The sequence below is a fragment of the Tachyglossus aculeatus genome, unplaced genomic scaffold (assembly GCF_015852505.1).
Source record: "Tachyglossus aculeatus isolate mTacAcu1 unplaced genomic scaffold, mTacAcu1.pri scaffold_151_arrow_ctg1, whole genome shotgun sequence".
NCBI lineage: Eukaryota > Metazoa > Chordata > Mammalia > Monotremata > Tachyglossidae > Tachyglossus > Tachyglossus aculeatus.
In genome coordinates this window covers 409,860-425,936 of record NW_024044874.1, presented here as the reverse complement: position 1 = coordinate 425,936, position 16,077 = coordinate 409,860, and the positions used below count along the sequence as shown (strand labels likewise).

At 42.0% G+C, this 16,077-nt stretch overlaps 1 pseudogene; it reads right to left on the bottom strand.

The window, feature by feature from the left end:
• Positions 1 to 15,034, bottom strand: part of LOC119923170 — a 33,441-nt pseudogene extending 18,407 nt beyond the window's left edge.
• Between the last annotated feature and the right edge of the window lie 1,043 nt (positions 15,035 to 16,077).

Sequence of the window (16,077 nt, the reverse complement as noted above, 5' to 3'; positions counted from 1 at the left end):
CACAGTGCTTGGCATTTAGTTTACACTTAAATACCACACTTATTATCTTGATTAAATATACAGAGAAGCAGTGTGGCTTCACAGAAATGGCATGGGCCCGGGAGTCAGAAGGACATGGGTTCTAATCTCGGCTTTGACACTTGTCTGCTCTGTGACCTTGAGGAAGTCGCTTAACTTCTCTGTGCCTGAGTCACGTCACCTGTAAAATAGGGATGAAGACTGTGAGCCCCACGTGGGTTGGACTTGTTCATCTTGATCAGCTTGTATTCATTCATTCAGTCGTATTTATTGAGACTTACTGTGTACAAAGCACTGACCTAAGTGCTTGGGAGAATATAATACAACAAGAAACAAACACATTACCTTTCCATAATGAGCTTAAAATATCGATCCCAGTGCTTAATACACTGCCTGGAACATAGCATTAACAAATACCATTAAGAAAAAGACTGTTCTCCAGGGTTTTGAAGTTGTAGAGCTTGTAGAACATTAGAAAAAGTAGCAACCTTAGAAGATAATGACACCTACTTGTGTTTTATCCTTCTTGAATATCTCCCCTTTTGTGTACATATTAATGACAGGGAAACTGTAGTACCAACTACAGATTCTTTAAAGCAGACTGAGCAAGTACTTGAGGCTCAAGGGTGAAAACACATCAGTTCTTTCCCATTGGTTTTTCTTTTTCCCTAGTGGGCTGTTTACTTTTCAGTAAGATAAATGCATGTAATAAAAATGCAGTTTTAATTGTCTTCAGTCTGACCTAATATCTTTTAATCCCATTCATATTTCAATGTCCAAGGCCTGGCAGAATCTCAAAAGTCACAGTAAGACTTGCATTATTTTTCCTTCAACAGCAGGATCTAAATAGTTTTTTCTAATGTTTAATTTAAGTATGTCACAGTGGAAAATTTCTTCTTTGGTTCCTAAATAAAGCCCCATTAACAAATCATTACAAAATAAACCTGCGCTTTCATGGGGACTGCATTTACACAGGGTTAAAGTAATAAAGTTACTTGATAAAAGTAATCTTTTCAAGTTAACCCAGGGCTATAATTAGATATGTATAGATCATGAAGTGGGTTTAATTATTTAGAACTGAAAGGACTCTCTTCCACAGTTTTTTTGTTTTTGGGTGGCAGAGACTGTAGAAATAATTTTGAAGGAAGCTGATGATTCAGCTCAAGCACCCTCTGTGTGTGAGGTACCTGAAAGAATGTCACAACCTTCCAGACTCCAGTCAATTGTTCACTTCCTGCAGGAGGGCTCTAGTGAGCTGTTGGTCTCTGACCTTCCTTCTCTGTTGAATTGGCTCTGGGTTGCAGCCTCTCATGGTGGCATGTCTTGCCGGCTTTCACAGGCAAAAGTGGAGGTGTCTTTTTGTAATAACGATAATAATAATAATAATAATAATAAGAATGGCATTTATTAAGTGCTTACTATGTGCAAAGCACTGTTCTAAGCGCTGGGGAGGTTACAAGGTGATCAGGTTGTCCCACAGGGGGCTCACAATCTTAATCCTTATTTTACAGATGAGGTAACTGAGGCCCAGAGAAGTTAAGTGACTTGCCCAAAGTCACACAGCTGACAATTGCCGGAGCTGGGATTTGAACCCATGACCTCTGACTCCAAAGCCCGGGCTTTTTCCATTGAGTCACGCTGCTTCTCAATACTGTAATAATAGTAATGCTGATAATTGCATTTATTATGCACTTATTATATGCCAAGCACTGGGGTAGATACAAGATAATCAGGTCCCATATAGGGCTCACAGTCAAAGTAGGAGGGAGAACAGGTAATGAATCCCCATTTTGTAGATGAGGGTACTGAGGCCCAGGGAAGTGACTTGCCCAAGATCCCACAGCACACAAGCGGTGGAGCCAGGATTAGAACCCAGGTCCTCTGACTCCCAGGCCTGGGCTCTTTCCACTAGGCCCTGCTACTGCTTCTTTATGGTAATTAAGCACTTAATTAATTAACAGTCTCAGGCACTGTTCTAAGTGCTGGGGGATATACAAGGTAATCAGGTTGTCCCACATGGGGCTCACAGTCTTAACCTGCATTTTACAGATGAGGGAACTGAGGCACAGGGAATTTAAGTGACTTGCCCAAAGTCACGCAGCAGACAAGTGGCAGAGCTGGGATTAAACCCGTGCACTTTCCACTGTGGCACGCTGCTTCTCAGTAACAGATTTGGTAGACTTGTTCTTAGACCACGAGTACCTTACCTTCAGTTGAAAAGATTTTGATTGAGCTTTGATCAAACTGCAGTCTTGTTTCATGCCTTTGGTGCATGGATAATAATAATATTAATAAATAATAATAATAGTGGTATCGTAAAGTGCCTACTATGTGCCAAGCACTGTTCTAAGAGCTGGGGTAGATACAAGATAATAGTGTTGGACACAGTTCTTGTCCCATATGGGGCTCATCAAGCAAGATTAGCATACACTGAGGAGTAGTGTGGCCTAGTGGAAATAATGATAATAAAAATTACTGTATTTGTTAAGCACTTGCTATGTGGCAGACATGGTTCTAAGTGCTGGAAGAGCACCGGCCTGGGAGTCAGAGGACCTACATTCTAATTCCAGCTCTGCCCCTGCCTTCTGTGTGACCTTAGGCAACTCACTTAATTTTTCTGTGCTTCAGTTAACTCATTTGTAAAATGAAGATTAAATACCTGTTCTCTCTCTGACTTAGATTGTGAATACTGTGTGGGATAAAGGACTTTTTGTGACATGATTGCCCCCTCAGGGTCGTACCTGGAGAGTTTCCAGTACTCTGCCTGTCTTGACTATGGGAGGGAGAGTCAAGCAGAGGCATACCTATTGTATTCCTAGCTTGGCCAGTGGTTAGCAAGTAGAAGGCAATCTGCTACAAGTTAAAACTCATCTTTGCTAGGCAGCAGTGGCATGGAAGAGAGTCAAGGGTGGAGACACAAGTTTTCTGAGTGGGAGGACGCAATGGTAAACCACTTCCATAATTTACCAAGAAAATTCTATGGGTACCCTACCAGAATGATTGCAGATGGAGGTGGGGTTTCTGGAAGAGATGTGTCCATGGCATCGTTATGGGTCGTAGATGACTCGACAGCATAAGACTGACCTCATTATCTTGTATTTTCCCCAGGGTTTAGAAAAGTTCTTGACACATATTTAACAATTATCATTATTGCATTTTGATGAAAGTAGTGCACACCGGGAGTCAGAGGCAAGTTTGGCTCCCTCGATTAGCCATCAATGGAGAATTTGAGCTAGAATACAGCAGGACAGACTGATTTGATGCTTCATGGACAAGTAGCTCATATAAATTCGAGATGTCAGTAGTGAGGATGTTCATTACCTTTGTGTTTTCTTGGCAGGAATAGTGACTATCTGTGTGCTTACCGTCCCCCTAGACTGAATGGGGAATAAAAACAATGTGACAGAATTCATTCTTTTGGGACTTACACAGAATCCAGGGATGCAGAAAATAATACTTATCGTGTTTTTAGTTGTCTACAGTGTTACTATGACTGGCAACGTGCTCATCGTGACAACCGTAACCAGCAGCAAGCCTCTGGGCTCTCCCATGTGCATTTTACCTTCATAGATATGATTTATTCTACTTCCTTAGCCCACATACTGATTGCAGACTCTGTCCGGGAGAAAAACACCATCTTCTTTGAAAGGTGCATGACCCATATCTATGCAGAACACATCTTTGGAGGTGCTGAGATCATCCTTCTCACAGTGGTGGCCTAGGATCGCTACGTGGCCATCCATAAGCCTCTGCACCCCCCGACCATCATCAAGAGGTGGTTATGCAGGCTGCTGGTGGGGGTCGTCTGGATGGGGGATTCTTCATGCAATGATTCAGATTCTCTTCACGGTGAGGTTACCATTCTTTGGCCCCAATATGATTGATCACTTCGTGTGTGATCTGTGCCCTTTGCTGAAACTCGCCTGCAGTGACACCCAAACCCTCGGTCTCTTCATAGCTGCCAACAGTGGGGTGATCTGCCGGTTCAATTTCATCCTTTTGACGCTTTCCTACATCATCATCTTTCATTCATTCATTCATTCATTCAATCAATCAGTCATATTTTATTGAGTGCTTACTGTGGGCAGAGCACTGTACTAAGCGCTTGGGAAATACAAGTTGGCAACATATAGAGACGGTCCCTACCCAACAGCGGGCTCACAGTCTAGAAGGGGGAGACAGAAACTCCCTGAAAACTCACAGCTAGGAAGGCAGACACAGGGCCTTCTCCACCTACATTTTCCACATCACTGTTGTTGCCTTATGCTTTTCTCCCTGTATATTTGTGACTGTGTGATCCATGAACACTTTGCTTGTAGATAAAACCATGGCTTTATTTTATACCGTGGTAGCCCCCATGCTACACCCCCTAATCTACACTCTGAGAAATACAGAGGTGAAGAATGTCATGAGGAAACTATGGAGAAGAAAAGTGTCAAGTCAAAAGATAAATGGTCCAAAATGAAACTCATGTTCACACAAATGAGAGAAGCAGCTAACTTTCTAAGATAAAATTGATCAAGAGAAATGTGCCCATTGAGGTTCGTGGTCAGAAACTTCAATTGTGTATTCCCTTTCCTTATTTAGAAATTCTCCAGATTTTAGGTGCTTCTTTCCCATCTTCTTCCATCCATGTGAAGTGTGTGTTCTTAGCTTTCTACAGGGAATGATAATAATAATTTTGGTATTTGGTAAGTGCTTACTGTGTGCCAGGCACTATACTAAGCACTGGAGTGGATACAAGCAAATTGGGTAGGACATAGTCTCTGTCCCACATGGGACTCACAGTCTTAATTCCCATTTTACAGATGAGGAAACTGAGGCACAGAAAAGTGAAGTGACTCGCCCAAGGTTGCACAGCAGACAAGTGGCAGATCTGGGATTAGAACCCACTACCTTCTGATACCCAGGCCTGTGCTCAATCCACTATGCCATGCTGCTTCTCAACCCACCTGCTGCTAGAATTTGGGGTCTGTTTCCTGGATGAACACTACCATCTACTATAATTTAACCCCCCAAAAAATCCCACCCAAGGCCCCCAAAGAGTAGTATTATTAATAGTGTCTTTGTCCTGGTGTTCTATTAGACCAGGTGTATCTGGTTATAATCAGTGAAGGGTATCTCTGACCAGAGAGATGACATAATAATTTCATGTCCTAGATGGTGCACAGAGAAGATGTTCATGACTTTTTTGTTTATGGTATTGGTTGAGCTCTTACTATGTACCAAGCACCATTCTAAATGCTGGGGTAGATACAAGGTAATCAGGTTTTCCCACATGGGGCTCACAATGTTAATCCCCATTTTCCCGATGAGATAACTGAGACACAGAGAAGTTGAGTGACTTGCCTAAGTCACAGAGCAGACAAGTGGCAGAGCCAGCATTAAAACCCACATCCTCCGACTCCCAAGCACCTGCTCCTTCCACTAAGCCACATTACCTCAGGATAATTTCATATGGAGTCTTCTGCTGTTCACCAAGTCCAAGTGGGACTTGCAGAGGGTGCAGAGGTTTTAAAAAGAGCAGTTCAGGATGTTAGCATTTTGAGGGTCAATCATGCTATTTGCAAAACTGCACCCAGTTTCCCAGAGGGACAACTACTGAGAGCATTGATGAATTCTTCAGTTTCTCTGCACATTCTCTCCCACTGATGGAAGCTTTAAGATAAAAATCAAAGTAACTGCAAGGAGAGGAAATACATACAAACAAGAATGATAAAAAACTGGGGTGAACTCATCAGTATTCAACTCCTACCTGACACTCACCACTTAAACTCAGTCCCAGGCTCCCAAGTGAATGTCCCTTTTGGACTTTTCAGAGGCTTCTGGAAGTCTAACTAGGCCTATGTTCTCCCAAAGGAAGATCACCTGGCTCTATGTCCTACCTCCTATCACACAATAGGGGTCAGTGAATCGGAAGAGGTGGAGTCGGCCAAAGAGTGTGGATGAATCAGAAACTGAGGATCAGCAGTTACTCAAAAAGGTTTATTGAGCACTTACTGGGTGTGGAGCACTGCATTAATTGATTGAGAAAATGCAATACAATAGAGATCGTAGATGTGATGCCTGCTCACAAGGAGCTTATACCTACAGGAGCAAGACCTGCTGGTGGTAGACCAGGCTATCCCCTTTTTAGCAATCAATGATATTTATTTTTAACTGTGTGCAGAGAGCTGGACTAAGTAGTTGGGTGAGTATAATAGAGAGAAACAGCATGGCCTAGTGGAAAGACCTGGCCTGGGAGTCAGAGGACCAGGGTTCTAATCCCATCTCTGCCACTTGCCGGCTGTGTGATCTTGGGCAGGCCACTCAACTTCCTGTGTTTCAGTTTCCTCATCTGCAAAATGGGGATTCACTACCTGTTCTCCCTCATACTTAGACTGTGAGGCCCACGTTGGATCTGGTCAGTGCTTAGTACAGTAACTAGCACACAGTAAGTGCTTAACTTATGCCAGAATTATTATTCTTATCTCATATCTACAATAGCACTTAGTATAGTGCTTGATGCATACTAAGCACTTAACAATTACCACCTTTATAAATATCATTACAACAGAGTTGGTAGACACATTCCCTTCCCACAAGGAGCTTACACACCTCAGTGATGTCTGAGGAAGACCCAGCTGACTGGTACTTAAGTAGGAAAGGGACACTATTTTCATGGACAAAGTGTGTAAGAGAGAGCCTCTCTTAATAACACACTCAGAGATGCAGCCTCATCTTGCCCCATAAATCCAAGGAAAGGCATGAAAAGGTGAGATCAGCTTAGAAAAAGGAAGAGTTTGGGAATTACTTCCTCTGTTTCACCCAAACCATCTTGTTTGGATTCAGGAGTTAAATTGAATGTAGTATTGTAAATGCTTATATGGATTGGTCTTCCGAGCTCCTATATCTGCTTACTGTGACTGCGGCATTCCGAAATGCTTTCCTGGAATAGACTTACTAAGTCTCAAAGCATAAAACACATCTCTCTGTGTCTCATGTTCTTACTCTATGCACCGGTCGATGAAACCTGCATTTATGATGCTGGCACCCACTCAATCCCTCTTCATCCCTTCCCAATAGAGAAAAAAGCTTGGTCAGTCAAACAATCAGTGGTAGTTTTTGAGCGAGCGCTTACTGTGTGGAAGCACTGAACTAAATGCTTGAGAGTGTACAGATGGGAAATCTACTTGGCAGATAGTAAGCATTTAACAAATGCCATCATTATTATTTTATAACAGACATGTTTCCTGCTCACAGCGAGTTTACAGCCTAGAAGGACTGGTCCACATGTTATCATTTAAGGTGTTGAATAAATGTTCTTGAATAATTAACTTATTTCTCAGCTAGACTCAGTCCTCACTCACTTGCAACTAGAAATGGCATCCTGTGATAATATAAAAGGAAGCAGCTTGGCATAGTGGAAAAAGCACAGGTCTGGGAGTCAGAGGACCTGGGTTCGAATCCCAGCTCACAACGTGTCTGCTGGGTGACCTTGGAAAAGTCATTTCCCTTCTCTGCACCTCAGGTAGCTCAATTGTAAAATGGGGATTCAATACCTGTTCTCCCTCCTACTTAGACTGTGAGCCTCAGGTGAGACAGGAGCCGACCTGATTGATTTGTATCTATATCAGTGTTTAGAACAGAGCTTGACACATAGTAAGTGCTTATCAAATACTACTGAAAAATAATCCCATTTTGTCCCTTCCTTTTTCTTATTGACACCTGAGTGAAGCCACTCCTATATCTTTAATGTCCCTAGAAAACAAATATGAAAAGAGATAAGACAAAGAATCAATGGAATCATATTTATTGAGCACTTAGTGTGTGCAGAGACCTGTACAAATAACTTAGGAGAGTACAATATAATAAAGCTAGTAGACACATTTCCTGCTCATGACAAGCCTATGTCCTAGAGGGGGAGAGTAGAATCAAGTAGAACTATTATGGAATGAAGAAATTCCTATGAATCTTCTCCTCAAAATTATTGCCTAGAAGACAGTGGTCATTGTTCTGGAGTTCAGGCATTCAGTCATATTCCTATTGGGCAGTAGCTGTGGCACTCTTGGCATTCATGACAGAATTAATCTTCAGCTAGATATTCCAAGCCTGAGCCGCAGAAGAGCTGTACTTGTCATAGAGGATGGCCAATTCAAGAAAACAACCAGAACCTTCCCTCTTGTCTCCAGAGAAACAGACATTCATATAAAGCATATTCTGCAATGAGCGATAAAAACCCCTAAATGACTAGCTCTGTCTGTTCTTCAAATATTGCTTGTCAAGAGATTTTTTGAAATAACTCGGCTCCCTTAGCAGAGAGAGATATTTAATATTGTTTATGTAACAGTTGGGGATTTATTGAAAAATGAGTCGGCAGGATTACTTAAGGGCAATGTCAAAAGATTGTTTTTCATATTGATCCAAATGTTTTATGTTTCTGAGGAGAACTCCATGTTCCCAGAATTGAATTACTGAACAACACTGATTTAAACTCATAATATAGATGCGAAACTGAATAAAAATAAATGTAATTTATCTCAAAGAGAATTTCAATTTGCTGAGTGTTGGTGTTAAAATTAATCAAAATGGAATACAGGTGAGCAAGTCTCACAAAAAAGAAGTAAGAGTAACAGGTAATGATGAAATATTTGGCTTTTCTTGCAAGTACATTTCATATCTGGCACAAGAAACAAGATAATTAAGACCTTTCAAAGAGGATAAATGCCATGAGTCAAAAGGTATTAATAAAAGAGCATTGCCACTAACGTATACCAAGAGAGTAACCAAAATATTAATGGGTGGCCAAAAGCGAAGACACAGAACAACAATATCCATGTAATGATGCGGAGCAGAAAGGTATCAGGAGCACAAGAACCTAAATCAGTCAAAGATATTTACTGAGCACTTACCATTTGCAGGTCACTGTACTAAACCCTTGGGAGAGTACAATACAACACAACCTAAAGTTGAGACAGTGACTAAGCTCAAATGAAAAGAGAGCTCCTGTCATCCTGTCAACAACTAGCAATACCAAAACCTGCCGGTCTCACCTCCGCAACATTGCCAAGATCCGCCCTTTCCTCTCCATCCAAACCACTACGCTGCTTGTTCAAGCTCTCATCCTATCCCGTCTGGACTACTGTATCAGCCTTCTCTCTGATCTCCCATCTTCGTGTCTCTCCCCACTTCAATCCATACTTCATGCTGCTGCCCGGATTGTCTTTGTCCAGAAACTCTCTGGGCATGTTACTCCCCTCCTCAAAAATCTCCAGTGGCTACCAGTCAATCTGCGCATCAGGCAGAAACTCCTCACCCTGGGCTTCAATGCTCTCCATCAACTCGCCCCCTCCTACCTCACCTCCCTTCTCTTCTTCTACAGCCCACCCCGCACCCTCCACTCCTCTGCCACTAATCTCCTCACTGTACCTCGTTCTCGCCTGTCCCACCATCGACGCCCGGACCACGTCATCCCCCAGGCCTGGAATGCCCTCCCTCTGCCCATCCACCAAGCTAGCTATCTTCCTCCCTTCAAGGCCCTACTGAGAAATCACCTCCTCCAGGAGGCCTTCCCAGACTGAGCCCCTTCCTTCCTCTCCCCCTCGTCCCCCTCTCCATCCCCCCATCTTACCTCCTTCCCTTCCCCACAGCACCTGTATATATGTATATATGTTTGTATATATTTATTACTCTATTTATTTATTTATTTATTTTTCCTGTACATATCTATTCTATTTATTTTATTTTGTTAGTATGTTATGTTTGGTTTTGTTCTGTCTCCCCCTTTTAGACTGTGAGCCCACTGTTGGTTATGGACTGTCTCTATATGTTGCCAACTTGTACTTCCCAAGCGCTTAGTGCAGTGCTCTGCACACAGTAAGAGCTCAATAAATATGATTGATCGATTGTAACATCACATCACAATTACAAATATTAAATTTTCAATTATAGGTACATGATATATTCTAGTAACATGGCATAGTGGATAAAGCAAGGCCCGGGAGTCAGAAGATCATCGGTTCTAATCTCGGCTCCACCACTTGTTTGCTGTGTGTCCTTGGGCAACTCTCTTAACTTCTCTGTGCCTCAGTTGCTTCATCTGTAAAATGAGGATTGAGAATGTGAGTCATTTGTGGGATAGGGATTGCATCCAACCTGGTTTGCTTGTATCTATCCCAGCACTTAATACAGTACCTGGCACATAGTAAACTCTTAACAAATACCATTGTCATTATTATTATTTGTGAAATGTATCAAAGACATCAACAATGACTGTGGATTAGAAAATACTGAGACCTTGGTTAAAAGTGGTAATTGATCTCTTTTAATATAAGGGAAATATATGCCTTAGTTATTTAAAATTCCAATTTCCTAAACATGAAATGCTGATTAGGATTATGGAGAGTGTAGTATCTAGCATTAAGACTGTTTTAGTAAGCCATTATCATTGTTGTAGCATTGCATTCAAGACAATTGAATTGGATTTAAATTTCCTATATATCACTGCCTGTCTAGTACAACCTCTCGGTATAGATTTATCAGAAAAAGGGGCAATATAATAAAAAAGACTGTTTGTCAAAGCTAAACATTTAGGAGACAGCTCCATTTGGCCTTAGGAAATTAACACCATGTTTGACAATAGGACCAATCACCACCAGAGCTTTCTTTCTGGAAGCAAGTCATAGCTATATTTCCAATTAATTTGGAGGCGAAATGGGTGAAGAAGAGGACATTTAGCAGAGATAGGATGTCAAGAAAACAAAGCAAGAAGTTCAAGGATAAGCTGCAGAATGTGTGAAGACATAAGGAAGTTATATCTACTTGTCTTTAGGGTTTAAGGATGCTAATATTGAGATTATTATTGACCTACATAAGTGTGACTAGCAATTTCTTCCACACTGTTGGCATATAAAGATGCTTCCTTTTCTCCTTTTTGGATATTTGTAAAGTGCTTACTACGAGTTAGGCACTGTTCTAAGAACTGGGGTAGATACAAGATGCTCAGGTTGGAAACCGTCCGTGTTCTAAATGGGGCCCACAGTTTTAGTCCCCATTTTACAGGAGAGGTTACTGAGGCGCAGAGGAGTCAAGTGACCTGCCCAAAGTCACACAACAGACAAGTAGCAGAGCTGGGATTAGAACACATTTCCTCTGACTCCCAGGCCTTTTGCCACACTAAGGCATTTGTCATCCCCAGTTTTAACCAGTGAATCAATGTCATGCATTGAGCACTTGGGATGTGCAAAGCACTGAATTAAGCATTCAAATGAAAATAATAATTATGGTATTTGTTAAGCGTTTACTATGTGCCAAATACTGTCCTAAACACTGGGGTAGATACAAGGTAATCAGGTTGTCCCACATGGGGCTCAGTCTTAATCCCCATTTAACAGATGAGGGAACTGAGGCACAGAGAAATTGTGATTTATCCAAGGTCACACAGCAGACAAGTGGCAGAGCTGGGATTAGAATGCCTGTCCTCTGACTCCCAAGACCGTGCTCTTTCCACTAAGTCACGCTGCTGGGAAAGTACAACATATTAGAGTTGGTAGAAATGATTCCAGAATGTAAGGACTTTATTTCTAACTAATGAATGCCAGGCTGATCTGCCAGCTTCTTCTGTCTTCCAGATGATCGACATTATGCCACATTATTTAGGGTTTTGTTTCACTTGATCTTGAAAGCATTTCTGCTTCTGATCGATCGATTAGTCAATTGATTGATTCTGTTGCCATCCTGCTTATGGTTACCCTATTTCAGCTCACCCAAAAGCAGCTGTTTGGGTGTCTTGAGTCATCCATTCTCCTACAGCGTCTCACCCAGTGAAACAAACCAAGAGACCAGAATTGCTTTGATCATTGAGTCACTCAGTGGTATTTATAGAGTGTTTACATAAGAGGCAATGTAGTAAGCGCTTCAGGGGGGTGATACTTTGATGCCAATGGATTACCTGTTTTCCAGGACCACCTTGTTTGTGACCCTCTCTAGTCATTGGATACTAAGTATTGTTCATATGCCGTGTTGTTGGAAGTTCTCTAGAAGTCAGATGTGGCATCTGTTTGTGATGGTATTTGTTAAGCACGTACTATATGTCTTATACTTGTTCTAAGCATTTGTGTATATAGACCTTTATCAGATTAGACAAATTCTCTGTCCCAAATGGGGTTCACAGTCAGGGTACATGGGAAATAGGCATTGAATCCCTATTTAAACTTGAGAAAACTGAAGCAAAGAAAAGTTAAGTGCTTTGACCAAGGCCACACAGCAGGCAAGGGGCAGAGCTGGGATTAGAACCCAGATCTCCTGAATCCCAGCCCCATGGTTTTTCCAATATACCATGCGGTTTCTCTCTTCTGTGCAATATAATTGCTCCATTTCAATTGCTCCATCTACATTCAGATTCATTTGGATGTGGATACCATTTAGGCTCCCACTCTCTAAAAGGAAGCATTAATGGTCTTGATTCTGTTTTCTATTTCCTTTTCTATTTTTGAATCATTTAAGGATATAAAGAATTGAGTGTCAGTATTTAGGTCTGTGTCACTGTTAGAGATTCTTGTTTGTGTATAGGGTGGTAAATAACCTTGAGTTTCAAATGAATTGCTAGTACACAGCAATTTTCTGACAAATAGTTCCTAGAGAAGTGGGTCTTAGTAAAAGCTCAAGCCTGAAAATAAGAGGATCTGAGTTACAATCTTGTCTCTGTCATATGTCTCCTGTGTGACCTTGGGCAAGTCACTTAACTTCTCTATGCCTCAGTGATCTCGTCTACAAATGTAATGTCTGTCCCCCCTCTTAGACTGTAAGGTCCTTGTGGGCAGGGATCATGTATACCGATTCTGTTGTATTGTCCTTTTCTACATTCTTAATTCAGTGTTCTGCATACAGTAAGCATTCAGTAAATACTGTTGATTGATCTCAGAACCTTCTCCAACCCATTATTCAGTAGAGCTATAGGGTAAAGCACCCTCTCAGGATCGCATCTGGAGAATTTCCAGTACTCTACCAATCTCGGTTCTGAGAGGGATAGTCAAGCAGAGACATACCCATTCTATTCCTATCTTGGGCAGTGGCTAGTGAGTGGAAGGCAACATGCTGCAAGTCAAAATTCACCTGTGCTGAGCAGCAGTGGCATGGGAGAGAGTCGAGAGTGGAGACTCGTTTACTGCGAGGAAGAAGGCAATGGTAGACCACTTCCATATTTTTACCAAGAAAACTCTATGGATATATTACCAGAATGATTGCAGATTGAGGAGGGGCAATCTGGGAGAGAGGAGTCCATGGTGTTGCTGTGGGTTTGAGGCAACTCACCAGTGTAAGACAAGACAATAGGATAAAACCACCTCCAAATTAATAAGCATCACTCATTGAATTAGAACTTATGCTACTAGTTGGCAGGGAAGGCATGACTTCTTTACATTTTCCTATCCCAAACACTTAGTACAGGGAACTGTGTTTAATAGAGTGCACTCAGTGGGTGTTCAATAAACACTTTGTCATAGTAGTTCTCACAATGTCCATTATTATTATTATTATCATTATCATTATTATTATTATTTAAGTGCTTACATTGAGTCAGCTATTGTACTAAGCGCTGGGATAGACACAAGTTAATCAGGTAGGATGCAGTCCCTGCATCACATGGTGTTCATAGCCTAATTAGGGGGAGAACAGGTATTTCATCCCAATTTACAGATGAGGCAACAGAGATGTTAAGTGATTTGCCCAAGGTCACACAACAGGCCACTAGCAGAGCTGTGATGAGAATCCTCTTCCTTTGTCTCCCAGGCCTATGCTCTTTCCATTAGACCATGCTTCTCCAAATTCTTTAATGACACTCTTCTCCTTTATTCTCTGTACTTGCATTAGAAATGGCTATACATGAATTACAAGTAACCAGAGGATGGTGGTAAATCAGCATCTAAAACTGGAAGATTTCCAAATCAATAAAGAAATGAGGTTTATTTGACCTCTGACCTCAAATCTATGAAAACCATCGACCAAGTTTCCCTTGATCAATACACTGTATGTTCTCAAAAAAGGGGGCTATAACATTCTGCAGCCGATTTCCTCATTTATATTAATAACACTTTTCCCAAGTTTCTACTTATTCAAGGGCAGAAGTCACTGTTTTGCTCACTGACTTTCTAATGGCATTTATCATGTCTGCATTTCTCAACGTGTAGATGAAGGGATTTAGCATGGGGGTTATCATAGTATAAAACATTGCAACAGTCTTGTCAATGGACGAGGTTGTTGTGTGCTGCACATATTCAAAGATTCACGGCATAAAGAAGAAGATGACAACGGTGAAGTGGAAAGCAAAAGTGGAGAGAGCTTTGAGCCTACCCACGGCACTCTGGGTCTTCAGGGAGTGCAAGATGAAGGCATAGGAAATCATCAACAGGACAAAGATTAACACACACATGCCGCCACTGTTAACAGCAACCAGCAGGTGCAAGGTGTGAGTATCAGAGCAGACCAGTTTCAGCAAGGGAAATAAATCGCACATGAAGTAGTCGATGACATTAGGGCCACAGAATGGTAAGTGCACCATGAAGAGAATCTGTATTGTAGTATGAAGGAAACCTCCGATCCAGGCCACAGCCACCAATGAGTTATAGAGATGTCTGCTCATGATGGTGGTGTAGTGCAACGGCTTGCATATCGCCACGTAACGGTCATAAGCCATCACCATGAGGAGAATGATCTCAGCCCCGCCAAAAAAATGCTCTCCAAAGACCTGGGTCATACAGCCTTTGAAGTAGATGATTTTCTTCTCAGAGAGGGAGTCAATGATCAATTTAGGTGTGTTGACTGAGGAATAGCAGACTTCTATGAATGACAAGTGAGCCAGAAGGAAATACATGGAGGAATCCAGAGTCTTACTGGAAGCTATGGTTACCACAATGATCAAATTCCCCACCACGGTGATGATGTAGATTAATAAAAACACAACAGAGATGACTGTCTGCATTCTTGGATCCTGTGTGAGTCCCAACAGAATGAATTCTGTCACATTGCTTTCATTCTCCATCAACTTGAGGTAGGTAATAAGTACACAAGTGAGAGCTGCAGATTCTGTAAAGAGAACGGTGATCCTTGTCAGGTTTATCTTGAGATGATTAAACGATGCTTCATAAATGAGCTCAAAACATTTACATTCATTCGTTCATTCAATCGAATTTCTTGAGCACTTACTGTGTGCAGAGCACTGTACTAAACTCTTGGAAAGTACAATTCAACAGTAGAGACAATTCATTCATCATCAATCGTATTTATTGAGCGTTTACTATGTGCAGAGCACTGTACTAAGCGCTTGGGAAGTACAAATTGGCAACATATAGAGACAGTCCCTACCCAACAGTGGGCTCACAGTCTAAAAGGGGGAGACAGAGAACAAGACCAAGCATACTAACAAAATAAAATAAATAGAATAGATATGTACAAATAAAATAAATAAATAGAGTAATAAATATGCACAAACATATATACAGGTGCTGTGGGGAAGGGAAGGAGGTAAGATGGGGGGGGATGGAGAGGGGGGCGAGGGGGAGAGGAAGGAAAGGGGCTCAGTCTGGGAAGGCCTCCTGGAGGAGGTGAGCTCTCAGTAGGGCCTTGAAGGGAGGAAGAGAACTAGCTTGGCGGATGGGCAGAGGGAGGGCATTCCAGGCCCGGGGGATGACGTGGGCCGGGGGTCGATGGCGGGACAGGCGAGAGCGAGGTACGGTGAGGAGATTAGCGGCGGAGGAGCGGAGGGTGCGGGCTGGGCTTTAGAAGGAGAGAAGGGAGGTGAGGTAGGAGGGGGCGAGGTGATGGACAGCCTTGAAGCCCAGGGTGAGGAGTTTCTGCCTGATGCGCAGATTGATTGGTAGCCACTGGAGATTTTTGAGGAGAGATTTTTGAGAAATGAATTCATTCATTCAATTGTATTTATTGAGCACTTACTGTTGCAGAGCACTATACTAAATGCTTGGGAAGTACAAATCAGCAACATATAGAGACGGTCCCTACCCAAAAACAGGATCACAGTCTAGGAGGGGGAGACAGACAGCAAAACAAAACAAGTAGACAGGTGAT